Below are 17,958 nucleotides of genomic sequence, written 5' to 3'. Positions count from 1 at the left end.
ATAGTTCCTAATATCCTCTGCAGTTACATAAAGTACACAGTATAAAGGAGCAAAATAAATCCAGTACAAGAAAATAGGTAAACAGTGTTCCTTCTCAAGAAGATTATGGAAAGTTGATTTCGCTAGTTCTTATCTACAAGTAATATGAATATTTAAAAATTATATCTGTCAAGCAAGTAAATGTACACCTGTTTGGGAGCCAGCATTGCTACACCGACTAGTGTGGAGAATATGAGATTTAAGTTAGACAAAGCTATGTTGTTTGGAGACAAAGCTAAGTTTTTTTTCGGAGAGAGGCAATGAAAATCTAGAGTACATTAAGCAAGAGGGCATAAGTTGTAAATACAAATAATGCATAGTGTAGTAAGTGACGAAAAAGTAAGGGAAATTAGCAAGAATCTATGAAACAAAGAAAAATATATCACAGCAGATTCGAAGTGAGAATACAGAATTCAATTACTGTCAAGACATCAATGACAACCGCATTTACGGTGGAATGGTCAAGAACCATAGCTCAAACCCACTCTAAGTATACTCTTTGATATTTTTTACGATTATCAATAGTCCTAACTTTTTAATATTTTATTAAAATCGGATAGAAATCCCTTGTCTTTTACAGTATACATTTCAGGAAGAAATCTAAGTTTGTATAATCATGGAAACAGTAATGTTTAGTTAGAGGATAAAAGTAGGAGGGGATTAGACACTTATTGCCTAGAAACATGCACTAATCTCAAATGAATTCAAGTTCACTCGCACTCAGGATTACTTCTCTCAATTGGCTATTTATCACTCCTGTCACACTCACGTCTTAATTGAACTCACACTCACTTGCACTCGTTTTATTATTTTTCAATTGGTCTCGCTCTCACTAATCGCAATAGGGCTTGCGTTCACTTGGATTCACCCTCATTAACCTCAATTGAACCCGCGCTCACATCTGTTCTCTCTCCTGCCATAGCTCTCTAATCAAACCGCGATTGGTTGAAATAAACGATTTTTAGTTTCAATTTTTATGGCCACATAACAAACATGGTAATAGATAGCGAGAAGCGTACTTCTTTTTTTTTTTTTTTTTTTTTTTTTTGCAAATAATTTAGCGTCTGAAGACAACAGAACATATCATGACTATCCACAACACTCTACCGAAAACGGAAGAGGTTCAAATTTAATATTATTTCCGGTTTCCTTACTCCTTTTCGTAGAACAAAAACGGTAAATGCTATCAAGACGCATTTTTTTTTTGGTAATATATTCATTGTCCCAAAAATAGATTCCATCTCCACACTTATTCCTGTATTGAATCCGCAGGTAGTTGAAATGAACAATATTTTGTTTAAACCTTTATCGCCATAGAAAAAAAAAGACAGTGAGGTATAGAGAGCAATGTCCTTCTGATATAGATTCAACGTCAGAGGGACGATTGTTCTTATTCTGTTGCAATCAATGCATAGATTCTCTTATCTTCATTATTTTATTCAGCTTAATTAGATATATCACTTGGTATTTGTGTTATCTTCACTTTTTTTTTTTACCTGTTATACACTAATACGTTATGAAATAAAGGGTGATCAATTGTCCAGTTACATTCCACTCAGAATTCCTCATTCTAACACTCATAAGAATAAATGTCATAGCCTAAGGTGTTTTGGTAATAAGATAAGCAAGAGGGTCCATTAGTTTCAGCACACACCTGTAACAGAAAGTAATTTAGCTGTAGTTTTCTACGAGTAAATTAATAAAGAAACAAAATAGGCTAGGTATAACTGCAAATTCAAGCTTGATATAATGTAATGTGTAATCCTGATATTAGCATTATCTGAAGATAAAAATAAAAAATCAAATTTGTTTCCACCTGCGTGAGTAAGAAATATCTAGTTTGAAACCCACTGAAAGTAATCACCCCTCCTAATGACCCAATAAGAGTTTATCCTTCGGCAGCTCTCCAAAGAACCATTCACAGGAGCAGCAATTTCAGTCGGAACGGATTGCCTCACGGAGATTTATCCGACTTCCGCACTGCCACCCCCGCGGAACCATTAATTACCAACAGACTCTCATTAACCAGTTATCGAGAATGAAACGAGCGGAGGAGAGAAGATGCACAACTTAACCTCGAAGCTATTACGTAGAAGTAAATCAGACAATCGAATGGAAAATTTTTGTTTTGCTGTTGGCAGTGCAGCATTTTATACTTTCCTCTCTACAGCTTAGAACTGCCTCCCACGCGTTTTCGAATTCAAAGTTCTTAATGCTGTGTGAAACTCTCGCAAGCAAACGAGTTGGAGTGGAATTGATATCACAGTTGAGTGCTTACTTGGACAAATTACGCAATCGCAATTAAGAAGTAATACGATGGCCTTGGTAATTTCGTGTCGAAGGTGCGTTTTTATTCTTCCTTTCTCTTTCTGCTATTATAGAGAGATGATGCCACAAGGTCCCCAATCAAAAGGTTTTAACAACTCCTTTATTTTCTCCACAACAGCAATCACGTAATGGAGAGTATCTTGAGGGAAGATTACATTCTCATTTCAATAAGGAAAGATACATTCTCACTTGAAGTAAAACATTTAATGTACAGTTTGAATTAAACATCAAGAAAATACTGATCTGAAATAGATTATATTTTCTTCCATTATCCTATGCTTGCAACATGTAACAAATAGGATATGTGTCTCTCTGAAAACTTCTGTATGTCTCCACTAGAAGAAGACAAACAAGATATAATCTAACAGTACATGTATCATACTTAAACATATAAACAAAACATCTGTTCCAGCCAGGGGTAAAAGTAGGGAAGGGCGACCGGGGCAATCGACCTGGGTGCCGCGACTAGGAAAGGCGTCGGGACGACAAATCAATAAAATTTAAGGAATTTAGATTATGATAATAAATGATTTTTTTTTTTAAATAATGTTAATTCAGATAGTTTAATAATGATCAGGTCACGGTTAAGTAAAATTTATATTTATTTATTTATTTATTTCATAAGGACAACACAACAGGCTTAATGCTCTGTTATAGTGTCGTGTACTTAATTAGGCTATCTAACTATCATTAATAACAAGAAGAAACAACAGGGGACCTAAGTTAGATCCTTGAGGGACTCGCGATAAAGTATTGAACTTAAAAATTAACCGTAATTGAAACATCTAGGCCTAGGATTATTCAACTGGAACTCTCTCCAGCCCTCTGTGATATATATATTTTTTAAATCTTGGAATTTAATATTTGTATTGTTATTGTATATTCTATGCTATTACTATGTTGATGTCAGTTCAAAATAAACAAGAATAGCACTTGATTTCAATAATTCAAAACCTGTTTTCATTAACTTTTATGTTTTAACTACAAAAGACATTCACTTAAAAAATTGACATAATACCAACTTCTTTTATCTTACGTTATGATCTTACATTCCATATTTAAATCTAGGAGTACAGAATAGGCCCTGGGGGGAGGGGCGCCTAGGAATTCTTGCCCCGGGCGCTTACAACCCAGGCGACGGCCCTGGGTAAAAGTGTATCTGAAAAGCTAGGGGGACACATGACGCACGCCGACTCCCATACATACCTTTGCCCATTGTAATTTTTTTTGGGGGGGACGCCACGTACATTTTCTGGAAATGAGGCTACGGCGTCCTCCCGTGTTCCCCCTCACTTTTACCTCTGGTTCCAGCAGAATAAAAGATTTCAATTATCGTTGGCTACGAAGGTCATACTTTTTAACCCTTTAAAATTTGTTTTTCTCTATTTCCTCGAAAACTACATCGAAATTTACTCTCAAACTTCTAATTTTCTCCACATCAATATAAAATTCCGATTGATGTGTGTCACATTCTTGCACAATACTGTAATATTCAGTAGAGCCAATGGTACACTGGTTTATGTCCCAGTTTTATTGGTTTATGTTTTTATCATTATAAAAGTATTTGTACAGCTTATACAATGGGTCACAATAAGTGATTTCTATATCTCTCAAAAAAACATGCAAAATGAAGATAAATAGGAGGAAAACCAAAGTGACAAAGAGCACAAGAACAGGACAGGAAGAGGCAAACATATTCCTAAAGGGAGAGGAAATCGAAGACATTAAGACGTTTCCCTATTAAGGAAGTCTAATATCTTGGATCGACGAAGTGAAAAAGACGTAAGTTCAACTATAGAGCAAGCGAAACAAGCATTCAATAGAAAATGAGGATTACTAACATAAAGAAATTTGTTGTTGGACGTTCGAAAGCGATTTGTTAAGATTCTGGCATGAAGCTGGCGCTTTTGCGGATCAGAGACGGGGACATTGAGAAAAGCTGAAATATCCAAACTGGAAGTATTTAAAATGTGGTGTTGGCGCATATCATGGATCGAAAGAAAAAGAAATGAAGACGTACTAAAGGAAGCTAATGATGGACAACAGATCATGAAAGAAACAGCATGCTTGGTCATCTTATTTGGCTCTCCGATTGGATCACCATGTTGATAGAGGGCAGGAATAGAATATGTACATCAGGGTGGAGCGAAATTTTTTATTTTCGAAATACGAATTTGGATAGGGGGGAAAAGTTCCATCATATCATAATACTTTACCCTAGAAAATTTCAATTCTCTAAAATAATTTTTAGCCGGGGCGAAAGGGGCTTTAAATTTGAGATTTTATAAATCAATGTCCAGTTCTATATAACGATTTGGCAAATCTTCGCTGAAAGTAAACTGTAATTTGTATTGTGGATAGAAGGCAAAAGATGCTTCCTTTATCAGTAGATAGCAACAAGAATGTTTAATTCTCTAAAATTATTCTTAGAAGGTGTGCAGTGGCCCTGAAATTTGGGAATAATAAGACGAAACTATTCAACTACAAGCATTTTGCTAGTTTGTCATAAAGAAGCTTTTTGCTGTTTAGTAAGAATCTATTCCTGATATCCTATAATGAACTTATTGGCAGTATTAAGTCACTAGTATAATAGTTTGGTGAGTACAGATACGAAGGTAAAGCACTAAATCAGGGTGCGCGCTCGTGCAGATGCTAAAGTCTTGCGGAACTGTTTGGCAGCCTAACGATTGTTACACTAGCCAACAAAATTTTACTTTTTTCTGTAACTGGCATGAGAACAGCTAATCTTTATGTTTTCGGGTGTGCTGATAACGAAAACGTTAATGAAAATGCAAGATTAGCTCTCGTTTTGAAGTTATAATAATTTTGCGTTATTACCTATATAAGCTTATGCATGTATTTACCTTGTTGTTATCCCTCGCAGGAAGGTCACTGAAGACGCAACCGCTTTGTTTCGCGTTTGTAGTTTTCAGCTGATGATTCCCAGATTAGTGTCCAGCAGTAATCGGCTAACATTGATGCATTCCACTTTCCCTTGAATCTCATTTTCATGCCCGAAATTTGCTGGTGGAAGCGTTTCCTGTGCTCATCGCTTGCAGCACCACAGTTGTATCTGGGCAGCCGCAAAAATCCCCTTTTATTTTCGTCTTGCTAAGACGGAAATTTCTCGCACAAATAGAGAAATGCTTCTCCAGTTTTGTCCATGCCCTTAACGAAGTTTTTCATTAGGCCCAATTTTACATGAAGAGCAGGGAGAATTATGTTATTGGATGCGGTGAGTTCTTCCTGCATAACATTATAAGGTTCTGGTTCAACTTATTAACGCTAAGGCTATGTTTCTTTTTATAATGAAATGTTTTGGCGCTGCTATCCTAGAGGCACAGTTAACAACAGAATTTTGTGTAGCCTTGTTGTAGCCCAAGTAATATGCCTATGACATTCAGTTCAATGGAAATCTGCCATTTAAACTTGTCATAGTTCAATCGAAATAACAATTGTTATCATATGTTTCTTTCATGTAGCCCTAAGTTGCATACCCAACCGAAATCGATGGTAACACGTTATCTATATGCAGTAGGACACGCTTAAGACTTATTTTGGAGGAGTCGATGAACAACCTCCACTCATCACTTTTATAGTCAATGCCCATAGCTGCCATTATAGTACTCGCGCCGAGTCGTGAAGCTTGGGCTCTAAGCCAATCACAGAAATATTTTGCTTAAGCTCCGATGGATCGGAAAACTTCGGTACAATTCGTGGAGGCGCTTCCCGAGCGCACACTTGGGGAAACATCAAACAGCTAAAATTCACCAACAATGTTGCCAAACTTTGAAGAGTCAGTAAATGAGTATTTAGAAATTACCATTAACACTGTGCACAAAAATAACCACTGTAACAATTATTCTAAAACGGTAACAATAACACGAATAGTAACAACGAAAACATAACACATCAAGAAAACAATTAACAAAATGGAACTTGGCGCCAATCCGACAACACTGTAGTCTTGGGAGATGTTTTCCATGTAGTGCGAGAGACGACACTGACAAAATTTGAAGGGTGGGGATTGACGACCGGAGCACATCCTCGCGTTCTATTGGGTGGTGAAATCGATAGATCTAGGTCAAGTTTCACCACTCGGCGCGAATACTGTAGTACTGTACTACATCACTACAAAATACCAAGTTCTTTTCACTTTTGTAAAATGGAAGGAATGATATATGGCGGTTACGGAACGCGGTTACGGAACGCGGTTACGGAACGCATTTACCGTCTTATCAAGGCAGTTCCACTGTTGTAGTCTTGACGCCAACAGTTAAGCTTTATCTTTCGGATATGTGAAGGAAGACGTTTTCTTTTTGGAAATACCATGTGTTAATGAAGTTGTCATACAAAAGTAATAATCGTTCACATGGTTTGATGGCTCTCGCCAGATCATGGATATAGCAAAGCCCATGGAAGATCTTTTACGATTCAACCACGAATGAACACTCGAAACAGAATATATGCAACATACATGAGGAGCCCATGGTTTATCCTGGTCCCCGATTTCACGGCCAAAGTACAGTTTATACGCCTTCCTAATATATGGCGTTATTGGCCTCCTTTGCCATTTCAATATAGTCTGTCCGCAAATGTGACAAAAATTGTCAGCACTTTTTACACATTTGCTAGGCATATTGAATCACAGTAATTAAATGACTACACGCACTATCTACACTTCAGTAACACGTTCTTCCAGCACCCGAACACAACACAGCTTGTAACAGACTGAAACTACACTTAAATAAAACATGGTCGACTCCTCCCTTCCTCTTCCCCTCCCACTTGTTACTATAAGCCCGGGCTAAAAATAGTGACAAAATACACACAGCTATTGTCCTACAGAAAACTCAATCATTCTGTCTACCATCAGCGCCTTATGTGCGAAGGGATTGACAATGAATGCTAATAAAATATAATAATTATAATTAATTTCACCTCCCCCCTTTAGCTTGGGAACGAGAGCTAATTCGAGTTTTTCATTGTCGTTTTACTTATCAGCGTGATCGATATAGTTTAAAAAAACATTTATTTCATTCCAGTTACATTTTCACTGTTCGCTAGTGTTATTAGAGTGTTGTACGTGTGCACGAGACACGGGTCTGGTTAGCGGTCATGTTGCTATGTTAGTGATCTGATTAGTATTGCGCTTTTGTAGTTACTGGTGGTTTATTATCTACCACTGTCTTACAGCCTAACATCTGGTGTTTTTGTTTTGTGCTATAAAGAAGAAGAAAGAAGGCAAAATCAACCAGGTAGAATGTGTCAAGAGCAGAAGAGATGTTTTGTAGTGCCAAAGATGTCTACTGGAGAACGCTTCCAACTTACGAAGACGTTATGGATGTTATTTATTTACGCGTCAGCAGCTAAAGGGAGGCGGAAGCAAAGAACCAGCAGAGAATTTGATTTCCAGGATGATAACAGAAATGATAGAAGGTATTTGGAAACGTGTTTCAATTCCAGTTGTTTCGCTCGTCAGTATATGAGTAGTGATCGACAGTTGCCACAGAAAACAAAAAAAGTTTTTAAAAATTGGCAGTAAGAGGGAGCATGAAAGAAGAAATAAATAAATTACAAGAATTGAAGAAGCAAGGCAATGAACAGTTTGACATATCAGCTTGCAAGTGCTTAGATTTCACAGTGTGTCGTTGTACAGGACACTCAAAGTGCTTGTATCGGAAATAGTGTTTTATCAGACAAAAGGACAAGTAGAAACATAGTAATCGGTGGTATTGATCTTACTTGGACAAAGAAGAGAGAAGAAAGGAAAGCCAAAAAGCAATCTTGCGGTCAAACTTTCAACCAACTTAGTATCAGTTACATTATTAAATTTTCAGACTCCTCATCATCTTTGGAAACAAGAAAAGAAGGCAATGAAGAAGACACTGAAGCTGGAGAAGATTCTGATTTTAATTGGAATTATCCTTTAAAGACAAGAAAGTAAGCACAGATTAGATGCACGGAAATTAGAAACTTCCTTCCAACATTAGCAAAAGTGAAGGGGAAAACCGGCGTGACTGGAAGAAAAATTGCAGCAATTGCTACTGCAGTTTTGGAAGATTTTAATATTGTGATCCCAGAGCATCCACAAAACATAATTGACAGAAGTGAAATATAGAGAGAGATTGCAAGAAATCGTAAAAGTGTAAGAACTAAAGTGATTGTTAATAAAGTGAAACCTCGTAGCAACTATTTTGATGGGAAGAAAAGACACACTCGTAATGTCCCGCTCCGGAAGTCAAAGAGATAAGGGGAAAGAACATTATTGTGTCCTTGAAGAACTGGGTAATACATTTCTCGGCCATGACTCTTTGACCGTTTCAGCATCAGCAAAGAATATTGCTACTTCCATCTGCCGCGAATTACAAGAAAATAATGTGGATTGTAGATCTATCAGATATGATAGCTATTGGCTGCGATGGTACTAATACTAACGTCGGGTCAAAAGGAGGATGATTAGAGTGCTCGAAAACCATTTAGGAGAGCCCTTGCAGTGGTGCATATGTTTATTGCATATCATTGAACTCCGTCATTCACTGAAAGAAATCGATGATATAACTATTGTTACTGTATCTGGTCCTATTGGTAAATCATTGGTGAATTGTGAAACAAATCCAGTGTGCGGCTTCGGAAAGATCTCTTCAAAACTCCCTACATTCCTAAATGTGCGTGATCTCATTTATGATCAAAGATACTTTTTTCAAATATGTCAATCTGTCATAAGAGGAGGCTGAGATAAAAAAAAAAAAAAAAAAAAAAAAAAAAAAAAAAAAAACTAGCAGATAATAAACCTAGGAAACTTGCACATGCTCGCTGGTTAACAATGGCTTACAGACTTTTGCGTCTATATATATCAACGCCAAATTCTTCAGAGGAGCTCAAAACTCTCGCAAAGTTCGTAGTAAAAGTATATGCACCAGTGTGGTTCACCATAAAAATGAAACCTCTTGCCAAATAAGGAGCTAAACATTTGTTCTTGACCATAAGACTTTCGAGATGTTTACGAGAACCATGCAAGACTTCTGTCAATAAAGTAATTTCCAGAAATGCATTCTATGCGTATCCTGAAAATATTCTTATTGTTATGATTGATGACGACAGATCAGCTACGCGCATCCTTGCTGCCGATAAAATTATCCTATCCAGAAAACAATGTAAACGTTCTGAAATTCGTTCCTTCCAAGTGTCAGTATTAAACTTCGAAGCTAGTAATTACACAGAAGTGATAAACTGAAATGAGTGTAACAACAGAACCACTGATACTGACTCATATTACAGATGACAAATTGCGAGAAATTTGTTCTTCATAAAGTACATGTGTTGATATTCATGAGTTTCCATGTCATATGCAAGCAGGGGAAAGATTAGTGAAAATAGTTAGTGAAGCTTCTTCGCCAGTATATGGGCCACGAGAGATTTCTTTATTCGTTCCAAAATTGACTTGAGAAAATACATGACTGCAGCATTTTGCTTGAAGACGTGAATGAAATTTATGAAACATTCAATCTAATATTGGTAGGTGGGTGGGATGGAACTCGACGGCAGCCATCTCCTCATGGTGAGTTCTGGGTTGATGTAGCCTGTAACGTAGAATATGAACTTCGATAGCTTTAGAAATCCATCTGGACACGACAACGAATCTTAACACCTTCAAATTACAGTCTCCTTCAAGCTAAGAACTGACTAATAATTACACAAATGCACAATAAACATGTATTTATTTACAAAATCTATCAAACTTAAGATCCATTGCACTCCAGCTAAAGAATATTTTAGAGAATTGAAATTTCTCGTTGTAAAGGACTACAATATGATGCAACTTTTGTTCTATATCCGAATTCGAATTTTAAAAAATAAAACTTTGGGCTCTTTTCACTCATTTACAAAATCTATCAAACTTAAGGCCCATTGCGCGCCGACTAAAATTTATTTTAGAGAATTGAATTCAAATTTTGCATGGTAAAGTACTACGATATGATACAACTTTTGCCTCCTATTCAAAATCGAATTTCTAAAAAAAAAAAAAAATTTGTCCACTTTTCACTCCACCGAAACCTACATGCGGCTACGAAGAAGAGACCTTATTAAAGTGTAAAACAGCTCTCCCAAGGGATAGAAAAGTTTTAAAATTTCCATATTGACCACTAACCTATAGTTGAGGAGAGAAAGTGGAAGATACATCCTTAAAAGTTTTCCTCAAAGTTAAGCACAGTTGGACTCCTGCCCATTGCTGGATGTAGATCGATACTTAAGAAATATCCTACCCGTTGCAGCTGGGTCTAAAGGAAACTCTTGACTGTTTCAGCAGAGACGTAAAGTTGAGATCTCCTGCCCGTTGCAGCACGGAGATAGGTGAGGATACCTCTTGTCCATTGCAGCAAAGAGGCACGATTAGAGGAATCTCTTCCGCCTTTTGCAGCTTGGAGAGAAGGGAATATGTCTTGCCCGTTGCAGCTAGAGATAGATGGGAAGTGACCAGTTAACGACTGATGTCTTGTACCTTGAGGTGTCTGTTTATATGACCAGTCTTCAGAGGGCCGAAGGGTTCATCTTCGTATCTCTTCGTATTCCGTCGATGATGATGATATCCGTCGTCTGCTTGCTGGTGCTTGTGCCGAAGTACCTGGTTTTGTTTAATAATATGAAACGCTTCCAATATAAGGGGATATTGCACCCAACTATGGGAAAAAATAATCTTGTAGATTATGTTTAAGATGAAGAGCACACAAAAAATGCACTTGCAACACTGATCAATAATCACAAAACACTGGAGGCACTATGCTATGTATAGTATTAAACGGACCGCCGGAATATCAATCAACACTGTATAATATCATATTATGAAAAGTTTGATGGACGTATGTAGTGAAAGAATATGTAGTTCCACGCATTGCCCCCAATAGCAAGCAATATTTGGTATCACTTCGATCAAAGATGGGAGTGTGTTGGCACTGACAGAAGTTAACAGATGTGAACCAATCCGCCTATTGTTGGATGTTCGTCGATATTGCAGTTTTCACAATGGCGGGTGGTTGGGGTTCTGATAACGTTCTTTCGAAGAATACTGAAATTACCGGTTTGGTTCTTTGTACCTTTCGTTGAGGATCAGTTCTATGAATTAGACATATATAAATGAAAAGAGTAATCATAATGATGGCTGTGATAGACGATATCAGTAGTATGAGCATTCTTTAATGAAGATGAAAATGAAAATCACTGTCGTGTTTATGTACCACACATTACGCGTTTGTGGAGAAAATATAGAGAAATGACAATTACAATAAGAACTAGAAAGACTCAAGTGTCAATGGTTATGACTAGAGACCGGATGTTTAGGCACTAAAAACCTGCAAAATAGGCAGGCAAATAGGCACTTAAAATTTAAAAAATAGGCACTAAAATGTAACTCGAAATAATGAAGATAAATACTTAATACCATTAAAAAATAGATTCAAGTCATAGATAATGTTCAAAGAATATAGAAACATATTTGTTTGTTAAAGAATATTTTATTTTACTGTATATACAAAAACGAGGCATGTTATGCATTCTACATACTGGGTGAGTCTGAAAGATGTGCATATACTTCGGGAGGGGATTCGTGACATGAAAAGAAGACAAAAAGTTCTGTAGCATGTTGTCGAATTCTGCGTCGTGTTCGAGTGACAGAAGTACCAACTTGGAATCGAAAATCGAATCCTGACAATTGGAATGGGACATAAAGTTGCGCACATACTTCAGGAGATGATTCATGACATTCAAGAGGACTTTTATCTCCTTTTCATGTGATGAATCACCTCCCGAAGTATGTGAACATCTTTGAAGTTCATCCTGTATATATATTGTAACATACGAGAGCTTGTGTTTACAAGCACATGTGTGCATTATATTACATAAATTATATATTTTCCCAATGAATGCTTATTTGAAGAAAATGCATAGAATAGACAATATTAGGCACTAAAGCAATTATTTAGGCAGTAAAGGTCGAAATAGGCAAAATAGGCAAAATAAAATTCGCTTAAATCGAAACTATAACGCCCCATATAAACTTTAAAACGTTGTTTTTGGTCATATCTTTAATATTAAAGAATAGGCATTTTGCCTAACGTCCGGTCTCTAGTTATGACAAACCAGGGAAAAGCGTTGTGAAATTGAAATTCGTGAAAATAATCTGGTAAGTTATTTTGTTCTCGTTTTAGGAGGGCTTGCATAGAAGTTATATATTGTTGTATGGTCTGGAGATTAAGGGTAAAGTTGAAATCAAAATTGTCACGTTGAGTTCTTCGTTCTGTAGTGAAATTCATTGAATGCCTGTTTGGTAGGTGTAAAGTATCTGTTTTAATAAATTGAAATTGCTCATAGTGAAAAAGAAATATGTTAATGCAGAGTTGATGGTTTCTGCCACCATAACTTGGTTGCGTTGTCTAAATATCCTAACAGGTATCGCTGTTGCATATACTGTTGTCAATTCTCAGCTCTAGGTCTACGATATGCTTCAAATCTCCATTTAAAGGAAATTTAGTGTATTTTTTAAAAAAAATATTTTCGTCATGATTGAAATTGTGTTCATGCCAAAGATCTCAATGACGGTAGTATTTCAAAAGAAATGCAGTTGAAGTTAAGCTGCGATATCCTCAATCGACTCAGCACTGATGAACAGCGAAGTTCTCTCGTGGCTGTATGATTAACAAAGACCACTTTGCTTTAGGGAATACCCGGGTTCGATTTCCAGTGGGAACTCAAGACGTTCGAATTTTCACTTTAAGTTGTAATGTTCATGTCTCCGTATAAAATGTCAAATCAACAACAACTAATATACAACGATTTCATTGACTCGTAAACAATACACTGTTTTCGAGGTATGTGAGATCGAGAAAACGTAGCTCCTCTTAGTTATCAATGTCACACACTATGTTTTGCAGTCAGCATCAACATTGCATTTATCAAGATGAGATTGCTTCACAGTTGAGAGTATTTCTCGTGTCATTTTGAAAACAATTTAAGTTCAAAGAAAACGTAGATTTCCTCTACGTTCTAACTTTGTTTCGAAACTTTTATTTAGTTCTTGATATTGCCTTTTTATTTTCTATGAAAGTGGTTTTTGGTGATTAGCAATTCATGTCGCGTGCAATTTCGAATCTTGCAACTTACATCCTTTCATGGTACAGTCCGCAGCAAAAAAACTGCAACATGAGCATATAAGTTTATTGTGAGACGATGAAGTCTTTTCCTGCAAAATAAGTGTACAAGAGAGGACGCCGAGGTTTCTCCTGACGTGATTTGTGCCACTTAGACGTTATGTTGATTCCCTGCGCTGTTAGGCGTAGTTTCACAATAAACTTACATGCTCATGTTGCAGTTTTTTTTTTTTTTTTTTGCTGCGGACTGTACAAAATTTATTAATGATTTGACTAAGCGGTTTCAACCCTATATGACGAAGAATTTTACCGATGATTATTCCTCCGTAAGGCATACGGTTTCAAGGCTGACAATTCTATGCCTCTTTTTTAAACCAGTGGACAATATTGGCGAACATGCTTTGATCAGGATGCATTAAATCCTATTGAAGGAACGTTAAACTTAGAAAAGAGCTCTTTGGAAGGAAATAATTGTTCCGTGATTGTTCTTCCATGGTCATACTATTCAGAATCTGATCTTCCTATATCCTCCCCGCTAATGATCACTATAATCGTATGGATTGATTGAGAAGTGTAATTGTGGAGCCTGTACAACCGACGTAGATTTATTTATGGAGGAATTTTTCAGCTTTGATCACCAATGTGTGTTCGCTCCAATAAAGCTGCCTCTGGTTTGAAACCTATGTTTAATTTACACATTACTTTGTCAACTACCAAAAATACAGATAGCTTCGTTACGCTTCAATGATCTGTTCTCGAAAAAAAAAAAAAAAAAAAAACGAAAACTAAATTCCCTTTTCTGATATATAACATCATCATCACTATCGTCATCGTGATCATATGAGTTGTTCAGTTCCTTTACGTCATTTCTTCATCGAAGAATCCTTTTTTTTTTTTTTAAAAAAAAAAGAGAAATAGGGAAGAGAATGACGTAATGACGACACAGCTTCCTTCTTCAATAATTCCCGTGATAGGCTACTTCCACCCAAGACACATTTACGAGGCAATATAGCCAGAAGACTGACTTGGAAATCCTTAAAGAACAAACTGATGTTACTCCGGGGAGAGATGTGAAGCTTGCTTCCGGCAATCGATGACCCGAAAAGTCTGTCAAGATTCTCCAGCCTAACTAAAGTAGGAGAAGAGTGAGAGAAACTGATGAGAAGAAGAGAGAGAGAGACACTGAAGAGATACTGGAGCAGAAAAGGGTTAATATATAACATGAGATTTCTTTTATTATTTTTTTTTCCAAAGTCATCAACTTTTCTACTGACCGAATTTTTTTTTTTCGCAATTCTTGTTTTGCCCATGAGCTACACTTAAAATGTCAATATCACAGAAATAACATTTTCTGTTGATGGAAGGAAAAGTAGAAAAAGAAAGAATTCAAATTTATTTTAGGAACACAAAATGTTGTGTACAGGATAGTAATCGCTCACAACAAAGAAGGAAATAAAATCTTAAGATAACGTCTCACGGTTATGATTTTTAGGTTAAAACAAGTATCAGTACCATGTGTACACCACATGAAGAAGTTTTGCTTGTATGGCGTAATATTTCCTTAATTGTTATTAAAACCGGAAATGGTAATAGATTTGTACCTCTTGTGGTTTTAGTAGAGAGATTAAAGTGGATACGGGATATATTTTTGGGACGCTTAATTGATCACAGAAAATCAGTTCTCACTATCTGCTACCGTTTTAAAGCAATAGCTATGAATGTTAAAACCGGAAATCGCTGATTTCTGCCACTTCCTTTTTTACACAGAGGGTTAAGAGAGGTGATGGTACCTAGGTAACTATTCTTGGATCACTAAAACAATTCAAAACGATTTTGATCTATAAAGGTCAGTATTGAGACCGGAAGTTGTAGTAGACTTCTATCACTTCCGGTTTCAGTAGAGAGTTAAAGATAGAAAACAATACGTATTCTTGGAATGCTTAATTAATTGCAGGAAATCGCTTTTCGCTATCTATGACCGTTTATTACTTGATAATGTTAAACTTTGAAACCGGAAACAGTACATTTCTATCACTTCCGTTGGATTAACCACTTGCACCCATGAACTCGATACCTAAGTTTTGACCCTTCATATCCTTTCGAAAATTGATGGTGATCCAAGAAATAGTCCTTGAGGTTTTCTTTTTATCTCCCGGACGGACGTACACACGGGCACATATGATAAGTATAAAAAGCAGTTTGGAAGAGAACAAACTAATTACGAACAGCGATGATACATGATTGGATATTAAATATAATAATTGCTTTCCTAAGCTTTCTACTTGCAACAACCTGTTTGTAAACTTGTAAGATAATATGGTTAAACGTAAGTTAATGAGTGTTCTTATTGACATGTTGAAAAGTATGTCTTAAACGGGACGCTATTACATTTTATCATAGCGCTTCTACGTGTACAAATGGAACACAGATTACTTTGTCATTTTGAGAAATTGAAACAGATGGTTTCCGGCTATTCTATAGCTGTTATTTGCTTGCAGGAAATACAGTCACTTATGTGTTTTATCTTGTAATCAGTAGCGTAACGCAAAAATGGCCGGCCTCCCCACAGGATTATTTTTGGGCCCCGCTTTCCACGCCCATTAATTTCCCATATATTATGTCCCTATAAAAGACAATGGTTAATAAATTCATGGAATATAATAAAATTACAATTAAAATTAATAGTCACCGAAAAGGCAAAAGTTATTTTCCCCTTAACATTCGAGTGCTAAGATGTTTTTTTGAACTGATGTTGCTAGAATGCATGAATTTTCACCCAGAGCATATTTTTCTTTTCTAAAGCAAATAATGTTGTTCAGGGAAATGGATATTCCCTATTCAGTTCGCTTTTTGTAGCCTATAATTCTTGGCATTTGCTTTGCGGTGGCAATGCAGGCCCTGCGGGTCCCTCAGTTACGCCACTGCTTGTAATATGTAAATTGAAAGTGGGACAGTAGGAACTATTGCCACTAGTACACTGATGAAAATTATGGGGTATGTTTAGTACAAGGGGTCCCGAAGCACGTAAAAAACACAAAATTTACAGGAGAAATGAGTGCTAGTACTTAGACGTAATATAACGTAACCAAATCTAACATAACCTAACATAAACTAACGTAAGCTAACCTGAACTAACCTAAACTAACGTAATATTAGTAGAAATAAGCGAAATTCTATCATTTTTTGGAAAATTATGCGGGACTCCTACACTAATATAACATAAACTAAATTAACCTAACGTAAAATAAACTAGACTAACCTAACTTAAACTAACCAACCCTACCCTAAACTAACCGAATGTGAACAGAAATTACCAAAATTGTAACATTTTTAAAGGAAAAGAGCTGGACCCCTTCTGCTAAACATAGGCCAAAGTGATTTCAGATTGTTGAGCTATTTCTAATAGAATCTGTTAAGGTAAACTTTGGCCTAAATTAGTACTCTATAAACTTCTTCTCTAAAGCTTCTGACATTCCTGTTCACTAATCATATACAATAACATGTACTTTTCACGATACTCTTTATTTCACACTTCTACAATAACATATTCTCTGAATACCTTTACATCTCTTGACTAATTATATCCCCTTTCTCTCACCAAACTCGTTTTATCACTTTACAATTGTATTCTTCAACAAACTCCGAAAATAGCAATCATTCTCACTTCTTCTTCTTCCCTCTCTCTTTTTCTAGTACAGTTCTAACACTAAAATACTTTACGCCCTAAATTATTACTCAAACCTCATTCCATACACTAAGCCACATTTTATCTCATATCCCTAACACAGATGTATGGGAAATTCTTGAATAATGTGTTTTTCTGGTAGGAACACTATGCAAAGACTGTGAAACACCCGTATGTAATATGGTATTGCACGTACACTAATTACTTTTTATTTGGTAATAAATTACTGCTTTCACCTGCGAACGACATAGGTCACTATATTAAATACCAGTGATTCATACATATTATTGTACGATCGATTCAATCATCAGAGAACATCAGGCATAAATGTTCCCTCCAGAAAGAGTGTTATCCAAGAATTCCCCGTAAATCTGGAATGATTTTTCTCAAAGTAGAGTGAATTCTATTCACAGTTGTAATATCGGCCGTAATATTTCGTTTTCAACCAATCGTAGAGCGACCTCTCTCTTTTCCCTCGCTTGTATTTTGTTCCTAATACAGGGTGGCCTAAAGCTGTGGAAACATCGTAATAAGTGGTAAAGGCTGCGAAATATAACGAAAGTAATCATGTAAGTTTGAGAACACATTAAAATGACGTCCGTCATCTTGAATTTTACGTAGTTGTCTTAAATGGAAACCATAGCATTGAAATGTCATTTTAATAAATTTCCGTAGAAATTAAATGGCATTATTATTTTTTTCTCTAGCGTTAAGTATTACCGACTGTTTCTTTGTTGTGTTCACAACGAAAGAGGTTAATCA

The 17,958-nt window shown here is 36.3% G+C and overlaps 1 long non-coding RNA gene across 1 annotated transcript; it reads right to left on the bottom strand.

The window, feature by feature from the left end:
• Positions 1 to 1,058: 1,058 nt before the first annotated feature.
• LOC145694064 (uncharacterized) lies at positions 1,059 to 17,124 on the bottom strand. The gene is made up of 2 exons (XR_014132902.1): positions 17,071 to 17,124; positions 1,059 to 1,693 (listed from the first exon to the last, which is right to left on the bottom strand). It is a non-coding gene; the product is annotated as an uncharacterized LOC145694064 (long non-coding RNA).
• Positions 17,125 to 17,958: the final 834 nt, after the last annotated feature.

The sequence above is a fragment of the Thermobia domestica genome, chromosome 9 (genome assembly GCF_964235325.1).
Source record: "Thermobia domestica chromosome 9, izTheDome1.hap1.1, whole genome shotgun sequence".
Classification (NCBI taxonomy): Eukaryota; Metazoa; Arthropoda; class Insecta; order Zygentoma; family Lepismatidae; genus Thermobia; species Thermobia domestica.
The sequence above is the reverse complement of the archived record's forward strand: the minus strand, read 5'-3'. Positions and strand labels throughout refer to the sequence as shown.